The sequence below is a fragment of the Ceratotherium simum genome, chromosome 26 (assembly GCF_057802395.1).
Source record: "Ceratotherium simum simum isolate JZ-2026a chromosome 26, ASM5780239v1, whole genome shotgun sequence".
NCBI classification, from domain to species: Eukaryota; Metazoa; Chordata; class Mammalia; order Perissodactyla; family Rhinocerotidae; genus Ceratotherium; species Ceratotherium simum.
Window position 1 is genome coordinate 16,238,048 of NC_141925.1, and position 22,057 is coordinate 16,260,104.

A 22,057-nucleotide genomic window follows, 5' to 3' on the forward strand; every position below is an offset into this window, starting at 1 on the left:
AGGTGCGATGGGGTATGTGAGAGAGGCTTTATCCTTGAGGATTTCACAGTTTTGATAGAGATCCCTAACATCCGCTTGAAAGCAAAACATGAAACACACAAACAAAAAATATGCAATGCTGCGTACCATCAGCAGAACGTGAGGTTATTTCAGGAAGTGCGTGGACAACTAGTGAACCAGAGTGACCACATGTCCCCTCTCATATCTTCTTCAGTTTCTGAGTGTCAAGGAGGAAGTCTGAATTAGTGCTCACATGCCTTCAACGCCCTTCCAACGTCTGCTCATCTCCCTTTACGACGAAGGGAGAGGCATAACAGTTACTTGTTATTTACCTTTTATTTTTGGCAGAGTTACCTTTTCTCTATGGCATCTTTAAAGCATTATTTATTTATGGCTTTCTTATAATGGTATTGGATAAAAGTTTCCTTTTAAAATACATTTATATAAATAAAAATGGAAGAACGTGATTAAGTCAACTCTAGTGTTGGTATTATCTGGCTACGGAAAACATCATGAAGGTGGGCCCTGAATGATGGGTGAGAGTGATTAGTGATTCCAGCACGTGCTGGAAGAAGGAGATGTGGAAATTCAGAGGATGGCCAGAGTGGTCAGAATCGGTCAGGAAGTGTTTCCTGGAGGGGGCTGGGCTTGGTCTAGGGATCAAATAGAGGCAGGAGACAGAGCTCCAGCAGGGAAGCCAGAGTGAGCAAAAGCAGAGCATGCTGTTTCCGGACCTCCCTGGAACAGGCTCCTCACCTTTGTCTCCAGGTCTGCATTCCAATGTCGCTTCCTCGGAGAAGCCTTTTCCTGACCTCACTCTAGGGCTGTCATATGCTCTTAGACCTCCCTTTGCCTTTTTTGCTCATATTTATCACAGTTTGTAATTAGGAATCCATTTGTGTGATGATTGGATTAATGTTGGGGCCTGCCCACCACCCCCATCACACCATAAGCTTTTCCAGAGTGGAAACTCTGCCTATTTTTGTTACTGGTGCTTCCCTGGCGTCCAGGAGAGTGTTTGGCACAAGGTAGGGACTCAATCCTTTGTCTAATCAATCAGTTCATTAATTCACTCATTAATGGTTGTGTTTTCCACCAACAGGCAAGGAAAAGAGAACCGGCCCCCTGGGGTCTGAGGCTGCTGTCTAAAGCTCCCGAATGTGAGTATAAAATGGCTCTGAGGCCTTTCTTTTACCTGAGATGTGTATAAGCAGGTGGTATTCTGTGCCATAATATATCTGTTTACTTATTCTAATAGTCATGTTTTCAATTACTCATGGATGAAATAATTTAATTTTTTCGGGTTAAATTACAGGTTTTCGGGTTAATTTTCGGGTCCTAAAACATCTTCGGGTAGATTGACTTTCCAGGAAGACGCACCATTCTCACTCTGAGCTGCCACCGCGCGCCCCCTTTTGAGAAGCATGCGTTTGGAAGCTTTTACATTTTTTGGCAGATTTCATAGCTGTGATGCCAACCCCAAGGCCAGTGCTGCCTCTTGATTCTTTGGGTCTCTTCTCTCATTTCTCTTTGTTTTCTGAATTGCACTCATCCTTTCTCCTGCTCTTACTCAGTTTTTTCATCAATCTAAAAAGTGTAGGATCTTAGGGCTGAATTCTGTAGCCCAGGGACCCTCAAACTTGAGCCACATCAGAATCACCTGGGGAGGGGGGCTTGTAAAAACAGATGGCTTGGCCCCACCCCTGAAGTTTCTGATTCAGTAGGGCCCTGTGGGGCCCGAGATTTTGCATTTCTAACAAGTTCCCAGGTGACGCCGATGTTGCTGGTTCAGGGACTATATTGGAGAACCAGTGTCGTCATCTCAGCCCTGGTTGCACATTCAAACACCTGGGGAGCTTAAACGAGTCAGATGTGCAGGCCTCAAGACCAAATGAATTGGAATCGCTAGAGAAAAGGCTGAGTCACGCATGTGTTTAAAGTTCCCCTGGGAATTCTAACGCTGTACAGATTTTTAATTCTAACGCCCAGAGAGGTTGTGATTTGCTCAATGTCACACAGCAAGGTGAGGCAGAGGCAAGAGTAGAGCCCAGGATTCCTGGCTCTTAGAACAGTGTCTTCCCAATACTCCATCGTGCACTTGAAATTGCTAGGCTCTTTTTACACCTTAGTGTATCTGACCCTCACTTTCCAGATAAGGAAACAGAGGCTCAGGGAGGCGAAGTCCCTTGCCTAAGGTGGCAGAGGTGGCACTGGCACCCAGGGCTGCCCGCCTTCAAGTGCTGCCCTCTATGGGGACAGTATGGGAAAGGCCTGGGCTTTGAAAGCAGCAACACTTGGACTTGCATTCTTGTTCCACCACTTGGCGGAACTGGGTGACCAGGGGAACTTGGGTATCAACCCCTCTCCAGCCCTCAGCTAATGGTACCTCACCCTGGGGAAAGGAAACACTCTGCTCCCACAGACCCTGTGTCCGGCCCCATCACCTCACACACTCGCTTCCTTACAACCCCAGTGATGTCCTCCTTAGGCCCCTCAGAGCCCATTCCAGCCCCCATCCCCGGTCTCTGAGATTCTAGGAGGAAGCCCACTTAGCCCCTTTACACATCAGAAGTTAGAAGACAGAAGTCATTTTAAGCTACCATCCATACATCATTTCATTTAATCCCTACAGCCACAACCAGGGCAGACATCCCTGCTCCCCATTTCCCGAGGGAGACATTGACACTTGGGGGGTTGTACAGCTAACAAGCGGCTACCAGGAGCAGAACACAGGATCGCCTGACTGCAGAGACCACGCTCTTAACAGGCCAGTTGACCACCGTGTGCGTGCAGGCAAATTGGCTCACTTTCAAAGAGCAAAACTTACTCCTTTTAAAAAAGTATATTAGTTTTCCAAACCAAAGCAGACAGCAGAAGGCTGGCATCCACAGCATTGTCAGTGAGCAGAGCTTGCTGCCTTCTCCTTGTGCCAGACTCTCCTTAAGCCCCTTCTCCTTCCCTGTGGGGCCAGCTCCCACCCACAGCCCCCCAGACACTGACGGCTCCATGCTGGATGCTGGGGAGCCTCGCCAGGCATTTGGCGCTTGGAGTTTCTTGAAATCTCCTGGCTGCGCGGCTCCCCTCCCATGTAGTTCGTGCTGCCCTTCCCCCCTCCATCCCTCCTAGAAAGTCCCTCTCTCTGTGCCAACTTCTTGCTTTGCTCTGAAATGCCTCCCCTGCCCTACCCCTGCACTCTGAGGAGTCCAGACTTTGAGAGAAGTTGGAGGTGACCGGGTGGGGCCTCTCTGGATTGCACAGGTGTGGCTTTTGGTGAAATCCTGTGGCCTTTGGACTAAAGAAAGAAATTCATTACTTTGGAGCCAGGATTTCCTGCTCACCATTCCTTCCTTCCCTCCTCCCTCCCCTTCTCCCTCCTCCTCCTCCTTCCTTCCTGAGCTGAAATCAGTGACAAACTTCTCACACTGATGCATCCCCTTGAACTTGGACTCACCGAGAAATTCTCTTGCTGGAACCCCTACAGGGGAGGTGGGTAAAATCAAACTTCAGTCTCTCACCGACCTGCTCCTCATTGCCTTTCTTGCCTAAACCTCTTATATCTTTATGCCAGGATGGCCCCCAAGCCTGGCCCTCCTTGGACAGGAGACTCAGCTCAATAATTATACTTCCACTGAGGATTTTGGAGTCAGAGAGACGTGAGTTCGAATCCCAGACTGGTCCCTGATCCTTGGTGTGACCTTGGCAATACACTTAACCTCTCTGAGACTCAGTTTCTTCAACTGAAAAATGGGAATAATATGCCCAGCAGAGTTGTTGAGGGGGTCAAATGTGATAGTAAGTTGCCTGCACTTAGTAGGTGCTCAAGGCTTGTTTCTACATCATCATCATCATGCTCATGAAAACCTCTTCTCCACCAGGGCTCATGGTCATATTCACTTGGGTGAATGACTGATGATAATTTAAAATATTTACATAAAGATTTCTACTTTTAAATATATTTTTGTTTCTATTATCTCATTTAATGCCTGCAATACCCCCCTGTATTAATATTCCCCCCAAAGCTACTTTTCGGAGGAGGAAATTAAGTCTCAGAGAAGTTGTGTTACTTGCCAGGATCAAAGAGCCAGTCAGTGGAGGGCTCAGCATTCCACCCGAGGTCTGAGAGCTCCAGAACCTCTGGCCTGTTGTCCGGTGATATGCTAACACATTGTCCTTCCCTGCGGTATTTGCCTTTTTACAAGAAGCTCAAAGAAGCGGACCCTCTATTGGCGTTTCAGACCCTCTTAACTAGCCAGTGGGGAGACCTGTACTGAGGCAGGAAGGGATTCCATGGCATTCTGCAGTCATATCAGAAGGGAGACCCCACCTCATTAAGCTAACAAGAAAAAAAAGTCACTGCTTTCGAGCTGGAAGGAACCTCAGAGAAAATCTATTCCCTGCTGCCAGCTTCCACATGATGAAGAGGAGGCCTAGAAAGAAATTTGAACCCATGCATTCTGGTCCCCTCTGCAGGTCTCTCTGCCTGACTGATCGGAGAAGGTGACACTTGGCTTCTATACCCTTAAGCCCTTGTGACAGCAGCCAAGAGGTTCCCCCAGTTCTCGGGGGAACCCTGTCCTCCTTCCTCATCTCATCCTCGAAGGAGCTGGGAGGCAGGCAGAGGGATGCCCTCCTATCCCCCACCGGGCCCACTCCCTGGGCAGGATGTGCGGTACTCAGTCAGGGGCTCTGGGGACCACTATCATCACTCCAAGAGGCTCCGGGGAGTGAGGAATTATCCCACCCTCCCCCCATATTCACTCACACGCTCCCCACTTCAGGGGATAGAGAGAAAGGGAGGCAGTTGGCGGTGACTGAGAGCTCCATCCAAAGCCAAGCATCGATCAGGCTCTCTGCGTTGTCATGGCAACAGCTCTTCCACTGGGGAGAGATCAGCTTACCACCACGAGGAGACCTTCTTCAGCCCCCTCCCCTTCCCAGGCCTCCCCGCCCCAGCCCCCTAGCTCCCTGCCCCCCACGGTCCTAGTCACCTTTCCATCTGCTCTTGACAGTTGTCCTGTGCTGTCACTGCCCCTCTCCCCTCTATTATGCTCCCCCACCCTTCCCTCTCTCCTTTTGTCCTCCCCATCTCTCCTCTCCCTGCACTTGGCTCAACCTCCATTGGCTGCTCCCTGCACTCTGTCCCCCAGCCATCAACCCTGAAGGTCTTGGGGCCACCTCTCTTCTGGGCACACACAGACAAGCAGAGAATGGGAGAGGATGGACTCTTTCTCTGAGCTGGGGTGATTGAGGCGGCCGCTTCCTTCCAGCAAGCTGTTCTGTCCCCTGCTCCCCAGTCTGCAGCCTCCTCCAGGGGAGCAGTCAAGGTCACTGAATCATATTGTCTGCCTGAGAGAACCTGGAGAGAAATGAGCTCAGACTTACTGGTCAGATGGACCTGGGTTCTAGTCCCTGCTCTGCCACTTACTAGCTTTGCCACTTCTGGCAAGTGGCAACTTCTCTGAGACTCAGTTTCCTCAGCTGAAAAAGAAAATAAAAATATAGTTAATGGCATCCACTTCAACGGATGGTTGTGAGGATAAAATGACATGCTAATAGCAGCTCACATTTATGGAGCTTAGCTGTGTCCCAGGCACTATTCTAGGCCCCTTTGTGTGTAATATTTACAGATGATGAGCTAATGCTTAGAGAGATGTCATGACCCACCCAAGCTCACCAGCACAGAGTCCTGTAGTTAGTCTTTGATCCCAGTGAGACTGTGGTCGGGGTTCTTGGGTTCAAACTCTATACTTTCTTGTCCCCAATGTTGGGAAAGTGGCAAGCAGATGGCCTGGCACACAGTAGGTGGTGGATATATATCATGCCCTCCCCTGACAGTTAGCTAATTAGCTCATTTGTTATGTATCTAACATGTCCCAGGTGTTAGAAATATAATGACAAATTGCACACAATCCTTGTCCTTGAAAGGCTTAAGAGGCTGGAGAAGGAGACAGATGTGCAGACAGGTCTGGGCAGTGCAGTGCAGGGGTCCAAGCCAAGCTCTGGGCAGCTAGACCTGGTGCAAATGTCACCTCCCCAGGGTCCCGGCTGGGTGACCATAGGCACATAACTGCACCCTTCTGGATCCTTGGCTCCTCATCTATACAAGGAGGCTTTCAGTGGACCCTACCTTACAGAGTTGTTGTGAGAAATAAAAAAGAAAATGTACTCACCACCCAGCACAATGCCCAGGATGGATTAAATACTCCACAAAAGGGTAAAATCAGTATTTTTATTATCAGCTCAGTTACACTGGAACCCGGGGGCAGATGTGGTCAGTACTGTTCGGAGGAATCAGGAAAGGCTTCATGAAGGTGGTGAGGCTCTTGCAAAATCTTGGAGGAACGGCCGTTTGCCAGGCAGTCTGGGAAGCACAGGTCATTTAAGGCAAAGGACTCAGGGGAGACAGTTGAGTGTGAATGAGGAAGGGTGCACAGTGTGAATAGCAACAGCCACCGTTTATGGAGTGTTTAGTGGGTGCCCGGCATTGCCTTAGGTTGGCGGTCCTCCCTCCTGGCTGCACACTGGACAAACTAGTGGAGGTTTGTGTTTGATCCGTTTCAATATAAATCCTGCGCCCCATCTCTGGAGATTTTTATTTAATTGGTCTGGGGTGGCCCAGCCATCAGTAAGTTTTAAAATCTCCTCAGGTGATGCAAATATTGATCCACGCTTACAAAACTCTGATCTAGGTGTTTTAGAAGTATTAACTCATTTAATCTTCATGACAACTCTATGAAGTCAGTACAAGGCTCAGAGAGATGAAATAACCTATCGAAGATCACACGGCTCAAAGTTGTAAAGTTGAATCAAGGCAGATCTGACTCCAAGACTCTCTCTCTTAACCTCTAGGCTGCGGATGGAAAGGAGGGTAGTAAGGGGGAAAGTGAAGACAGTGAGATGGAGAGGGTGGTGGCAGATGGGCAGGCAATAGGAGCCATGTGGGCAGCTACTCTGATTGCCAGCTTTGTGTCCCCATCTCCTTTGGCACCCGATGTGGGTGCCATCTTCCACAAACATCTCCTGCGTGTGCTTCTAAGGATCAGGACCTAGGCCACCTTATCCCTCGCTCCAGTCTTCACTGATTTGGCATTCAAATTTTAATATATGTATGAACCGCGGGCAGAATCTTATTAAAATGCAGATTCTGATTCAGTAGGTCTGGGGTGACCTACTGCATTTCCAGCAAACTCCCAGGTGATGCCAATGCTGCTCATCTGCAGACCACACTCTGAGTAGCAAGTGGATAAAAATGCAAGTAGAACGTGCCTATTCTGTCCGTGGGAGCCCATGTATTCCTGAACTTGGTGAGAGCTCCCTTCTTTCTGCCCTAGGATTGACTTCTGCACCTCTGCATCCCATACAAGCCTCCTCAGGCTGCAGACGTGACCCACTTTATTCGTGCTTAAGTGACTCTACAGTCTTACCTCAGTAGTGGTTCTCAAACTTGAGAGTGCATTAGAATCATCTGAAGGCTTGTGAAAATGAAGATTGCTGGGCCTCATCCCGGAGTCTCTGATTCAGTAGATCTGGGGTGGCACCTGAGAATTTGCATTTCTAACAAGTTCCCAGGTAATGTTGATGCTGCTGGTCTGGGGACCACAGTTTGAGAATGGCTGTATTACAGTAATATCTCCAAGACAGCATTTCCTTAACCGTGCCCATTGTGGTTAGATACACTGGCTACTTGTCATCCCAATGAAAGAAGCATTTGGGATGGAGTCAGGGTCCCTGGCTTCAAGTCCTACCTGTGCCACTAGCTCCATTGGTGACAATATATGTTATGGATTGACTTGGCTGCATATAATGGAAAATCCAAATAACGATGACTTATACAAAAGACAGATTTGTTTTTGTTTCATGTGACATAAAATGCAGAGATAGGTGATCCAGGGCTGATGTGGTTGGTCCTGGATGTCATCAATATTCCAGAATCCTAACTTTCTGCTCTACTCTCTTTAACATGTGACTTCTATTATTGAGGTTGCCTTAGGGGCTCAAAATAGCTACCTCAGCTCTGGCCTTCGTGTTTGTGTTCCAGAAAAAGAAAGGGGAAAAAGGCAAAATGAATGCCTGCTAAGTCAGACCATCTTTTAAGAAGATTTTCTGGAAGCTGCACCTAACAACTTCCTTTTACATCTCATTGGCCAGACATAGTCACATGACCATCCCCCCCAGAGAGAGAGGCTGGGAAATGTAGTTTTTTTTTAACCTGGGCATATCACCACCACCAACAAAATCTGCGTTCTGCTCTTAAGGACAAAGAAGAGAGTGGCTATTGCTCAGTTAGCTAGCAGTCCCTACAACAGTGACCCTGGGCAAGTGACTTCCACGCTTGGGCTCTCTCTCTCCAACTATAAAATGAAGTTGGACTTAATGATCAAAAAGATCCCCTTCAGCTCCAAGATTATCAGATTCCATGATTCTGTACCTAAATTTACTTATCGGTGATGCTCAGGGAAAAGGAAAGAGGCCAGGTTATTACCCTCACGCAGGACCCCAAGGGTCCTCAGTCTGATGAAATGTCAGAACATATCCTGTGCCTGTCTATCCATTCATCCAGACACTTATTGAAAATATTTTTGAGTGCCTACTATCTGCTAAGTACTAAGGATACAGCAGTGAAGAAGACAGATGTGGTCCCCGTGCTCCTTGCCCTCTTAGGGCTCGCAATTTGGCTTAAGAAGGAGACATTAACAAACAATGCTGCAAATGCTCAACCAAGTGCTGTAATGAAAGTGGGTGTACTCCATGAGAGCTATGAAGGGCTATAAAGAAAATGTGTGGATGTAATTTAGGTGGGGAGGCAGAGAAAATCTCCCTAAGAACTTATTTTGAATCTGGGACCTGAAGGGGAAGGAGCTAGCTATGCACAACGTAAGAGAACATGCAGTTCGGACACAGAGAACAGCAAGTTCAGACACACACCCTAAGGCAGGAAAGAGCTGGGCTTGTTCTAGGAAATGAAAGATGGCCAGGGTGTCCAAATGTCATTGGTGAGGGTGAGGCTGACATGGAACAAGGATGGAGCCATCAGCAGACAACGTGCCCACGCAGGCCCTGGGCAGGAATTTGGATTTTATTCTAAGAGCAATGGGAAGTCATTGGTATGTTTTAGGCAGGGGTAGGGCAAGGCTGACATGATCAGAACTTCATATTTACAGCATTCCTCTGGATGCTGTATGAAAAACAGATTTTAGGGGGGCCAGAGTGGAGGTGAAGAGCCCTTTCAGAGGCTATTATATCTATCTGAATAGGAGCTGAACAGGGCTTGGATGGGGTGGTGATGAAAAGTGGTCTTATTGAGAGTTATCTGGTACATTCACCTACCCATCCAGTGATCCATCCATCCAGTGATCCATCCATCCATCCATCCATCCATCCATTCATCCTTCCATCCATCCATTCACTTATTCATCCATCCATCCATCCATCCATCCATCCATCCATCCACCCACCTCCTATTCAACAGATATTTATAAAGTGTCTTTAAGTGCTAAGTCCTACACTAGATGTGTTGGGTGAATAAGATGGTGCATTCCCTATAGGAGCTCACAAGTTAGAAGAGTAGAGAGAGACACATAAATAAATCATCATAGTTCAGCACAGGCCATAACAGCAGTGAATTCCAAGAGATTTGGGAAGAGACTTTTACCCACGGTGATCTGTTTGCCTTGTGCTGATGGGAGGTGAAAAGCCACGGTGTGATTCATCACTCTGGCTGCCGAGGGTGAGGACTTTTCCGGGACACAGTGAAATAAACACATTTGAGGGCAACAGCAAGACGAGAGGAAGTTGACAGCCTTGGAAATTAGCTTGGGGATAGACAAAAATCCCAGGGGATGTTAGGAAGTAGACACATCCAGAATGGATGGAGCTGTCCCATGGATCTATGCTATAGGATTTTTCTGCAGGAGTTTGAAGCCTCCTTGTTGAAAGCCCATTGGTAATTTATTGGCTGGACTCCAGTGGCTGTCAGTGAGAGCAGGACTGGCTGTCTGTACTCCAAGCACAAAACTAACCCTTCAAATCAGGATGTCAAGGCACTGGGAGCAGAGAAGCCATGGGGCCAAAAGCAGATGGGCTCAGACAGGCAGTTCAGCGTAACGGTCAAACTCTGCAATCCAACTGCCTGAACTCAAATCCTGACTCTGCTGCCTGCTAGCTGTGTGACTTGGCAAGTTATTTAATGTCTCTATGACTTAGTTTCCCCTCCTACAGGAGAATACCTTCCTTGCGAGGGTTAAAAGACTTAATATTGCCATGGTGCTTAGATCAGTGCCTGCAGCACGATAAACACAGTATGTGTGTTTGTTAATAAGTTCTGCCCTGTCTTAGTTCTTTTGTTCTGTTCTATAGACAGACTTTCAGGGTCAGACCATGTGCTCTCTGGCTCCCAGGGGACTGAGACTTGGGAATTGCATCCCAGGGGTAACTATGGAATGAGCTGTTATCAGGTGTTGTATGCTGTCTGCGGGAAATCTGTATTCTTCTTCCATTAAACCAAAGCTCCTTGAAATGGTTACCCCAGTGACCTTACTTCCTGTTCCTAGTAGCTTGTCACTTATGCCCAAGACTGTCTTGCCTGCCCTGTGCTCCAATAGGTAGAAAGTATACATAGTGGAACAAGCTTGGGTTTTGGAGTCAGACTTCTTTCAAACGGCTCAGCTGCGTGCAAGTAATTCAACCTCTCTGAGCCTCAGTTGGTTTAACTTTAAAATGGTAAATAGTTCTGAGCTTGAGAACCCTGGAATAAGGTCACTGAAGCTCAAATTCAGTGACTGACCCATCGTTAGTGGAGCAGAGAAACTGAGGGGCTACAAGCAATAAGGGTCAGAAAAACATGTGACATAATGGGTGACAGTGTAGACACTGGAACCTGACCTCCTGGGTTCAAATCTTCCAATTTTCTCTTCTTTTCTGTTCCATTTGGGTCTGGAGAACCATGTGCCTGAAGTTGTGGCTCCGCAGGTGGGGCAATGCCAATGTGCTGTCCTTTGACCTTTGCTCCTGGACCTTCAGAGCATCTTACCAGGCTCTTCTCTCCCACAGATGAAGGGTTATCATCCTCCCTTAGATTTGGTAACTGGGGCCCAAAGGACACAAGAGCTTGGGCCAAGCAGGTCCAGCCAGTGCATTTTGCTACAAAGTCTACCTAACAGAGGCCACTCTTGGCAAAGTGTGATGTGGATGAATGCTTGTATGTTGGGGTTCACATCCCTTTGTCCAGTTTTTCTTGAATACAAGGTATATATTGCAAAGAGAACAAAGTCAGGATTTGGAGATCACTGTGAGCCAAGAAGAGGGATGTGAGTTGGCCCATTTGAGGTTTATTACTAGTAATTTCAACCAGTTTCCCTGATGTTCTGTGCCCTAAGTAACCCTGGGTTCCAATCCCTGATCTGCTTCTTTCTAACTGTGTGCTCTTGGACAAGTTTCTTAACCTTGTCTGTATTTTCCCTGTCTGTAAATGAGCTTAATTAATTAATAATGCCTACCTCCTAGGGTTGTGGTGAGGAGCCTTTCTCAAAATGCCTAGCCCAGTGCCTTGAACTCAGTAGAAACGCAGTAAATGCTGTGTCCTTTCAAACAGCCACAGGTACAATCTCCAGACTTATCTATCAACAGTAGCAGATGATCAACATCTTTGTTTAATTCAGTCTCAGGTTCTCCTCCTTGCCCCAGGCACACAAGCACGGCCTATTAATACGGCCCCTAGCAGTTTTCAAGTTTTTGCTTGGCTTGGCTGGGGATGGGGCTAGGTGGTGGAGGAGTCAATTCTCCGGTGGTTATGAGAGTCTTATTCAGACAGACCTGCATGGTAAAACATTTCCAAATTCAATTACCAGCTGAGCAGTGAGGGCGTGCTGAGCAGCTGTGTTTAGACCAGTCTGAGTTTGAACACGCTCCCTACCTTCCACTCTCTGTTCTCTTCTCCGCTGCTTCCCCCATGACCTGACTCTTCTCCCCAGAACTGAGTTGTATAAAATGAGCTTTGGGAGACAGGCAAATCTAAATTTGAATACTGTCCCTGGCACCTACCACCACATCTCATTGAATCTAATATGACTTTGATTATAAAACACAACATTATTTTGTGTATCACCAAGAATACAAGAATGCTGCCTCCAAACTATGACATGCCATCAATTATAAAACACATAACAACCTCAGATATCATAAAATGTGAAAAAATGTGCTTTTTAGAGTCATTTTCCCTTTCTAAGGAACAAGGTGAGGAAAGGAATATTTAGTAAGCACCTAGCAGATGCCAGCCCCTTAAGTCACGCGCAATCTCATTTCATCTTCATAGCAACCCTGTGGAATGGGTGTTATCATCACCATCCCCACTTTACAGAATAAGAAACTGAGGCTCAGAAAATTTTATGACTTTTCCACAGTCCCATAACTTATGACTGACTGACCTGGAATGCCCAGATATGCTGCCTTCTCTGGGCTGCCTTATAATGAGATCCCCATCACAGAGGGTAATCAAATATAGGGAGGATGACCATATGGTGGTGATATTGAAGAGGGGATCTAATCAACAGATGATTGACAGTCACCTATGAACTTGTAAAATACAAGCATGAATCCCTGTTTTACAAAGGGCGAAACAGCCTCTGAGTTTAAGTGACTAATGCAAGGTCTTAATGGTAGTAAATGAACCAGCTGGGTCTTGCACCCAGGCCTGTTTAGCTCCAGAATGCTTCTTTCACTGAGTTCAGAGTCTCCTGGGAGGAGGGGAAGAGTTGAAGCAGACAATAAATAAGTAGACAAGTAAATAAGCAAAATGATTCTAAATGTAATTATAAGAGCTGTGAAGGGAGTAAGCTGGGTGTCGTGATAGAGAGGAAATGGGTGGAGAGAGGTCTCTTTCAATGGGGTCATCAGGAACGGACTCGCAGAAGAGGGAAAAATTGAACCCTATGCAATGCACGAAGCATAGTATTTGGCACCTAAGAATTTCCCAATAATTGGAAATTATTAACAAAATTAATAATTTTGCTAATATTAACAAAAGTAAAATGCTTTCTCAAAGATCATTGTGGAATCAAAGGCGCAGCGTGTGCTTTGTCCTACGTCCAAAATCTAGATCCTTTTTCCCGTGGAAGAGGAGGGCAGAAGTAGAAAACCGGGGGCAGCGAGGGGGCCGTCAAGGGGGCCTTGGCAGGCTCACGGCTGCAGCTCCGCGGGCAGCTGTCTCCTTCCGTGCGTGGCGACTCCCCCGCAGAGTGAGGATGCCGAAGGGCTCAGAGTCATCTCCGCCCGCCACGCAGTCGCTGTGTGACCTTGGGCAAGTCACGTCTCCCATCTTCTGTTTGCTCATCTGTAAAATGAAGGTCTGAGTCTTGAAAATGAAGATCCCTTCCGGCTCTAACACTGTCTTCCTAGTTCTGACCAACGCCTCCCTCCTTCTTCGATGTGTTCCTACAGTGCCCTCTATTGGCCATCTGGTAGAAACAGAGACCTCACGATCTCAGGAAGATAGGTGCTGGTTATTGAGGGGGCCTGCTAACTGTCCCTCTCCTGCGGAGGATTTACAACCCTTGGGGGCACATAGGGATCAGCACACCAGGATAAGTGTCAGGAAATCTGACTTCCCAGAATCACAGAATTTTGGAAAGAGAAACTTAAAGACTATTTATTGTGACAACAGCAATATTAGCTAACATTGGTTTAGTGCTAACCATTCACCAGCCATGGGCTAGATGCTATGCATCCAGTGGTGAGAATCTCAGGCACAGAACCTGCTTGAAAGAGGCGGCATCTGCATTGAGGCCTAAAGGGTGAGCACTCGCTCATCCTTCAGCTGGAAAGATTATGACAGGCCAAGAGAATAGCATGTGCAAAGGCCCTGAGGGAGAAGACCTTGGTGTGCTCAAGGGACCAAAGGAAGTGGAGTCAAGTGGAGTTACTAGATACTAGAGACAAAAGAATCTTGGAATGTCAAACCATATGTCTGGGGCAAATACAACCACCTGGGAAAACTGCTTGGCAGTATCTCCTACGGCTGAATATACACACCTCATCAGAAATGGGTACCTGTGCTCACCAAAAGGCACATAGGAGAAAGCAGCACACTTCACAACAGCCGAAAACTGGAAACAACCCGCATACCCATCACTAGGGGAAAGGATCAATCAGTTAGGCTGTATTCTTCCAATAGAATAATGTCAGCAAGTACAATGATCAAAGTGTAATTAAACACAACAACATAGATCAAGTTCACAAAGATAACATTTAATATAATAAGCCGGGCTCAGAAGATGGGTATTGTATGATTCCTCTTATATAAAGTTTAAAAACTGACAGAACTACTCTGTGGTACTAGAAGCTGGGATAGTGGTCGCCTTTGGGAGGTGTAGCAACTGCAAGGGCAAGAAGGAGACTTCTGGGGAGTGGGTTCCTTTCTGTTTCTGGAACCGGGCACTGGTGGCATGACAGTGTTCATTTTGTTAAAATTCATCAGGTTGTATTCGTGAGATAGTGCATGATCTGTGTATTATACACCAACAAAATATAGTAAAAGCGTTATGTGGCTAGAGAGTGACACCACCCTTTTATCACAGCTGCATTACCATCATCACCAGCAGGAGCAGTGCAGCCACTACTATTTTGAGGTCAAGGCCCTAGATGCTAATTTCTACCCAAGAGGTTCCAGCTGGAGGGGAACACTTGACAAGGTAACGCAGTTTCACTGAGTCCCTGAAGAGCAAAGACTGGCAAGGAGCTGGCTCACCAGGCTCTTTAGAAAGAGCTTGAAGGAATCAAGGGCGAGTTTTCTCCCAAGTCATCCCCGAGTTCTGTTATTTCAAGACCAGAGAGGTGCTCTCCCAGGTTCTGAACCATCTGAGGGTTCTGAGGCCGAGTTTACCAATGGGGATGTGTCTTGAGGCAGCCTCAGGCTGGATAAAAGTGTGCCCCGCTGGGGCCAGAAGGTTTGACAGCCACAGCCTGTCACTGACAGAGTCTTAGATCATTAAATATGGTGGAGAGGGTGTCGTTATCTTAATTTACAGATGGACCGAGGGAAGTTAAGTGGTATATTTGAACTCGCACACTGGCAGAAGGCAGACTGAAATACGAATGTCTTTTTTTAAAAATTTGACTATGTTTGAAAAACTTTTTTAATTTTTTTTTTTTTTTTGGCTGGGAAAGGTTTGCCCCGAGCTAACATCTGTTGCCAATCTTCCTCTCTTTTTTTCTTTTTCTTCCTCAAATTCCCAGTACATAGTTGTATATTCTAGTTGTAAATCCTTCTAGTTTTTCTGTGTGAGCTGCTGCCATAGCATGGCTACTGACAGACGAGTGGTGTGGTTTTGTGCCCGGGGAACTAAACCGGGCCACCAAAGCTGAGTGCACCAAACTTTAACCACTAGGCCATAGGGGCTAGCACTGAAATACGAATTTCTTGATTCCTGGTCCAAAGCACTCTGGGTATCAGTTTCCTTGTGGACACAAAGAGGGGTAGGATTAGATCATCTGTAAGTCTCTTCTGGGTCTCCCAGTTCAGATGACTCTTCTGAGTTCCTGCTGAGCAGGAAAGGATCTTGAGGCTTTCTCAGGAAGAGTGGTTTTTATATCATTTAGCCTTGCCATAGTTAGCTAGTGGCTGCCAATACACACATACACTTACACACACGAGTACACATGTAGTGCATGCACACATGCGTGCGTACATGCACAGACACGCACACACACATGAATACACATGCACACATCTTTTTATTTATTTATTTATTTATTTATTTATTTATTTATTTTGTGAGTAAGATCAGCACTGAGCTAATATCTATGCCAATCCTCCTCTTTTTTTCCCTTTTTCTCCCCATAGCCTCAGTAGATAGTTGTATGTCATAGTTGCACATCCTTCTAGTTGCTGTATGTGGGACGCCACCTCAGCATGGCCGGACAAGAGGTGCATGTGTGCGTGCCCGGGATCCGAACCCGGCCACCAGTAGCGGAGAGCACGCACTTAACTGCTAAGCCATGGGGCCAGCCCCACACGTGCACACATCTTTTCATAATTCTGAGACAGGTTTTTAATTGTCATTGCAGATCATCAAGAGTCCTGCAGGGAGGCAGTGTGGCATAGAAGAAGGAGCGCACAGCCAGCCCTGATGGTCTAGTGGTTAAGAAAGAGCACATATTTTACATTTAAGCAAACCTGAGTTCCAGTCTTGGAGTCTATCATTTCCTCACTGTGCAACCTTGAGCAAGGTAACCAGTGTCCCTGAATCTCAGCCTCCTCATCTGTAACATGTGAAATTTGAAGTGCTGACCCACCTATAGGCACTAAATAAATGATAGGCATGTGCCATCTGTACAAGGTTGAGGAATTCCTTAAACATCTCTGTGCCTTGGTTTCTTCCTCAGTGAAGTGAGACTAACAGCACTGTGGGGGATCAGAATTTTCCACCCCAAATGTGTCTCTTTGGCTTGATTATTTTTAAAAACAAAAGACTGTGAAAGAAATTTTGACTTTCCCCCTAACTGCCTAAAAGAATCTAAATTAGAAGGGCTGTTCCAGGAAGGAGCTCATACCAAAAGATAACTATAAACTAGGTGTGGTAGACAGGGAGGAACCTTACAAGGGCCTTTTAATCAAAATCCTCTCCATGTCCCATTGTCTCTGCAAGGCATGGCCAACATGTGTTTATCACACATGTGCTTTTCATCTCTATGTGAGTTGCCTCCCTCCCCTTTGAAGTCTCAAACCACTACCCCAAACGTCCTCCTTTGTCTTTAGCTACAGATGGTATTTAAGGTAGTGGCTTCTGCCATTTTGGTGAGTTACTCCGTTTTCCTGGGTTTCTCCCATGTATACATGTTATTAAACTTTGATTTTCTCATGTTATTCTGTCTCATGTCAATTTAATTCTTAGACCAGCCAGAAGAACCTAGAGGGCAGAGGAATAGTTCTTCCTCTCCTACAGCACCTATCTCAAGGGATTATTGTGAGGATTAAGTTAGATAATAAATGTAAAGTGTTTGGCACATTGGTTTGTACATATTAAGTGTTCTTGAAGTATTATCCTGTGTGCTGAGGGAGGGGGAGTGCCCTTCCACATGCTCCCACAAATCCTATTTCTGGCAAACACAATGATTCTGAAAAATGGTCTTCTTTTGGTCATATCTAGGAGGTAAGAGGGCAAATAGAAAGATGTGAGAAGCAGTTAATGCATTACAATGGGAATAATAGTAATAGTGGTGATGATGATGCTTTATGCATTGCAAAGTGATGTCATATGCTTCATCTCCTTTATTTCTCTAGTAACCCTCCCATTTTTCATATAAGCAGTGGGAGTGCTTGCATGGGTGGTCTGGGACCCAGAGTCCAAGGGTTCTGACCTTTAAGATTGTAGCTCTTCTCAATGAATTTGGAGCCAGGTTTAGGCATTGAAATAAAATATGTACAGCCTGGCCCCACCCCCTCCCTGCCCACCCAAATCAACCTGCAAAGTATTCCATAAAACCAAGCTGATTCCTCTCTCAGACAGGTGGTCCCAGAATCCAGTATTTTGGCTGGACTTCACAACAAATGCTTTCTCTGACGTTTGTGTCTTGGAAAGTCCCTCTCTGTGACTCTCTGAGATTTAGAGTGCTGATTGGTCGTGAAGGGGAGCAGAATTTGCCGCCCCCAAATTCCCCTCTTTGGCATGATCATTTTGAGCTGGTTATTTTTAAGAAACAGCAGGCATAGAAGAAGCTCTGAAAATTGAGTAGAAGTTAGCCTTTTGTAAGAGACATTTACATTTACGAGGAGGGAAATCTCCATTTGTAAAGGAGTCTCCCTCTCTACCAGGGAGAGAAGGATGATTCTAAATCTCCAGAAACTCCAATCAAGAGAGAAAGCAATAACTTAAATCTGTATAACAGCCATGCCTCTGTTTACTGGGCTTTTCCTGGTAACCTCCCATAACTGCCGCTACCCCAACATCTTTCGTCTTTAGCTGGAAATAGTATTTAAGGTGATGGCTTTGGCCATTTCAGGGAGTTACTCAGTTTTCCTGGGTATCTTTCATGTATACAGGAGATATACATGTTATTAAACTTCTGTTTGGTTTTTTCCTGTTAATCTGTTTTTTTTTTTTTATTACAGAAGGAGGGTGGGTCTCAGCCTCTACCTAGAAGAGTAGAGGTAAAACTATTTTTCCTTCCCTATAGCTGTTATATGCATTAAGTTCTGGACTTAGTCTCCTAAGCTTTTGTCAACAAATAAGAGGTGTAAACTGCAAGAGAAGCAAAAAGTTTGTTTGGGGGGGTCTCAGGAATTGCAATTTAGGAGACACAGATTCGAGCAGAAACTCAAACGTTCTCCAATTACAGGAGAAGGGCTCAGGGGTTTTATGGGGAAAAGGGAGGAAGCTGAGGTAAGTTGTATTAAGGCAGAGTTCATTGGTGCTAGAAGAGGTAAGGCCAGGTTTGTACTTCATTGACTGGTTAGTGGTTCAGACATCAGCAAATTCCAGTTTTATCAGTCCTTATGAACACGACACTCTTGTCCTTACCAATTTCTTGGAATGTTGGCAGTTTGGTCCAATTTGGAAGATAAAGAAAATAAGATGTCCAAGGCAATTCCTCTGAAATGGCTGCTTCAGCTCTATTTTAATATGGCTCCACTCATGTCATCTTTCACGCTTTTTACAGGTCTTTTTTTTTTTTTTTGAGGAAGATTAGCCCTAAGCTAACATCCATTGCCAATCCTCCTCTTTTTCCTGAGGAAGGTTGGCTCTGGGCCAACATCCGTGCCCATCTGCCTCTACTTTATATGGGACATCGCCACAGCATGCCTTGACAAGTGGTGTGTCAGTCTGCGCCCAGGATCCAAATGTGCATACCCCGGGCCACTGAAGCAGAATGCTTGAAATTAACTGCTACGCCACTGGGCCAGCCCTTATTTTTTTATTTTTTTTTTGTGTGTGTGTTTTCCCCATGCTGTTAAGTAGCGTAGGGGAGGAAGAACTATTCCTCTACCCTCTAGGTTCTTCTAGCTGGTCTGAGAATTAAATTGACATGAGACAGAATAACACGAGAAAATCAAAGTTTAATAACGTGTATACATGGGAGAAACCCAGGAAAACTGAGTAACTAACCAAAATGGATGAAGCCTCCACCTTAAATACCATCTTTAGCAAAAGACAAAGGAGGACATTGGGGATGGTGGTTTGGGACTTCAAAGGAGAGTGTAACGACGCTCCAGGACCAGTTCTTATCAACAGAGTGATTAAGAATTGTCTTTCAGAAAATTTGCAAAGTCACATAGCCAGAGCATGTGCAGAAGCAGAAATCTTGACCTGAAATGGCCACAGAACCAAAGATTCTCCTCCTTACGGAACCAAAGGACCAGGACATGACTGGAACTTAAAAGTCAGACTCTTATCAAAAGCAAGGGGTCCGTCGTTCAGCAAGATCTGGTGTTAAAATTCCTTCCCCACCCTACCATAAATGTTTAGAACCTCATCATAAATGTTTGTTTAGAACCCTACCATAAATGTCTATAACCTTACCATAAATGCTTGAAGCCCATCAATCAAAACCTGTCCTGCCAGCATTTCCGTGTGCCAGCCTGTTCTCCCTAACCTCTTAAATTTCACCCCAAATCCTGAATCGGAGAGACAGCTCTGAGGGCACACGCCCCCTGTTTCCCTGCAGATCAATCTCACAGAATAGAGCTGATTTCTATTCCCAAAAGCTGGGGCTGTAATTAATTGGCTTTTTTTTATGTGCGTGGGGCAAGAGAACCCCAATTTTGTGCAGTAACAGGAGGAAGGCAATTTACATGGAGATGGAAAAGCAAATGTGTGATAAACACATGCTGACCATGCCTTGTAAAGACAATGAGAGACGGAGGACTTTGATCAAATGGCCCTTGCTAGGTTCCTCTCTGTCTATAACATTTAGTTTATATTACACTATAGTTATGATGATAGCTCCTTCCTGGAACAGGCCTTCTATCTTAAATTCTTTTAGGCAGTTAGGGGAAAGGTCAAAGTTTCTTTCTGAATCTTTTGTTTTTAAAAATAATCAAACCAAAGACATACTTTGGGGTGACAAATTCTGATCTCTCACAGTAGTAATCACTCTTCAGCTCTCTCAATTAGCTCTCTACCAATAACCACTCTATTAGTCCCATTAGAGCCCTCCTTAATGAAAAAAAAGCACTTAAATTTCCAATCAACCTCCCCTGAAGCCACAGAAGATGGGAACTAAGGAGAAGGAAAGTGATCCTTTGCAAGATCAGCTGACCTTGGGTGGGAGTGAGCGTCTGGGATGGAGCCCAGAATTCCTGTTTCACATTCTGATTTGGCTCTTTCACCATAATTATCCAAGGGAGAAAGTCTCCTTTATTTCTGATATTCAGCTGTTTGTTTCCCTCCTGGTAGATGACAGCACGGTTTAGGAAGTAAAGGAATAAAGGAGAAAGGGTGCAGCTTGTGTCTTCCTTTATGCAGCCAATAATGTTTGAATATGGCAAAGCCCCTGTCCCTAAGGAACTAACAGTCTAGGGTGGAGGTTGGCAGAAAGATGTAAAAATAGATCATTTCAGATGCAGATGATGTATGCGATTATAAGTTTCTGTAGAGAAGGGGTCACGAAGAGGAGTGATCAGCTCTAGACAGGATAGGAGGGTCTGGATAGCTTCACAGGAGAAATGACCCTAAAGCCGATTAGGGTCTGCATCCCCAGAGGGGGAAGGGCTTCCAGGTAGCAAAGACAGCACAGGCAAAGGCAGAACAGGGCAAAATGGAACACGTCAGGGAGCTGTGGGAAATTCAGAGCAGCTGGAACGTGGGCTATGAAGGGGAAAAGTATAAGATCTAAGGCTGAAGAGACAAGCAGGGCTCGGATGGTGGAGGACTTACTCTGCCAGCTAGCAGGCCAACCTCATCCCAGAGAAAGTAAAGAGCTGCTGGAAGGATTTCAAGAGAGAAGTGAGTTTGCTTTAAAGGCTCGTGAACTGCGGAGTAGAGAATGGATCGGGAGGCACGAGACTGGAGAAAGACCAGATGGGAAGCTACTCTAGGGGTCCAGGTAAGAGAGGACAGTAGTTTAGAGAAGATCAGGGTCAATGGGGTCAAACAAAAGTGGATGTATTTAGTAGAGTTTTAGAAGGGAGAATCTACTAGGATGAGGAAGGAAAATAAAAGGGTGATTTCCAGCCCTTTGTAGGAGAAAGAGGTTGGAGAAGAAGGAGAGGGTAAGGAGAGATTATGCAGTGATTTAGGTTAGGTGGAACTTATCCTCTGGGGTCCCCATTCCAAATTTCCCTCAGGTGACAAGCTTTTAGGAGACCTCCTTTCTCCCTGGCCCCTCATACCCAGTTGGTTACAACACATCTTATAGGATGCCATATAGGATTAAGAATGGACATGCCACTTCTCTCTTCTGGACCTCAGTTTCCATCTGGAAAATGAAGGGGCCGAGCTCCCCGGAACAGACAGAATCCTTCCCTCTTCTCCAGGCTGAGCTGAGTTCTCCCTTCTCCACATCTTGCAGCAGTGTCTGTCTCAGTCTTACACTGTTTGGCTTTGGCTGCCTGGAATTTGCACGCCCTGCTTTCTCAAGTAGAGCTAAGCTTCTGGAGCGCAGGGCTGCCCTATCCTCTTTGCATCCTGCTGTTTCTAGGTGCTCCCTCAGTACAGAGATGTCAATTTTCCTGAATGCAGGTCAGGCTCCTTCTCACAGTCTCCATCATCCTTCTACTCCAGAACTTCCAGATGCTGGGCACAGAGCCTATTTGCACTGTGCCCCCTGGGTTGGACTTCCTGCCCCAGTGCTTAGCTGGGCAGGACTGGGGGTTGGAGGAGCAGAAAGCTAATGGGAGAGGACACATGGCTGGAGTTCCGGCCTTTGGGAGTTGGATCTTGTAGGTATGTATGCATATGTTTATGTATCTATGAGTGTGAGTGCGTGTGTGTGTGTGTAGCATAGGATGTGAATGTCCCTGTGTGTTTTTCTGTACTAAGGTATATGTGTCTGCATCTAAATGACCATGCATAAATCAGTGTGCATCTTAGCATCTGTGTGTCCATGAACATCAATGCCTGTGTAT

The 22,057-nt window shown here is 46.0% G+C and overlaps 1 long non-coding RNA gene across 6 annotated transcripts in view; it reads left to right on the plus strand.

Annotated features, from left to right (window-relative positions):
* LOC147913575 (uncharacterized) overlaps positions 1 to 22,057 on the plus strand; it is a 213,599-nt gene that overhangs the window by 148,946 nt on the left and 42,596 nt on the right. For 4 of the 6 annotated variants that reach the window (XR_015548536.1, XR_015548535.1, XR_015548534.1 and 1 more), the window contains 3 exons: positions 1,103 to 1,160; positions 14,571 to 14,774; positions 16,060 to 16,334. This is a non-coding gene — a long non-coding RNA (uncharacterized LOC147913575). Of the gene's footprint in view, positions 1 to 1,102; positions 1,161 to 14,570; positions 14,775 to 16,059; positions 16,335 to 22,057 lie in introns of those variants that run through there. The other 2 variants (XR_015548533.1, XR_015548532.1) reach the window with 1 other exon arrangement.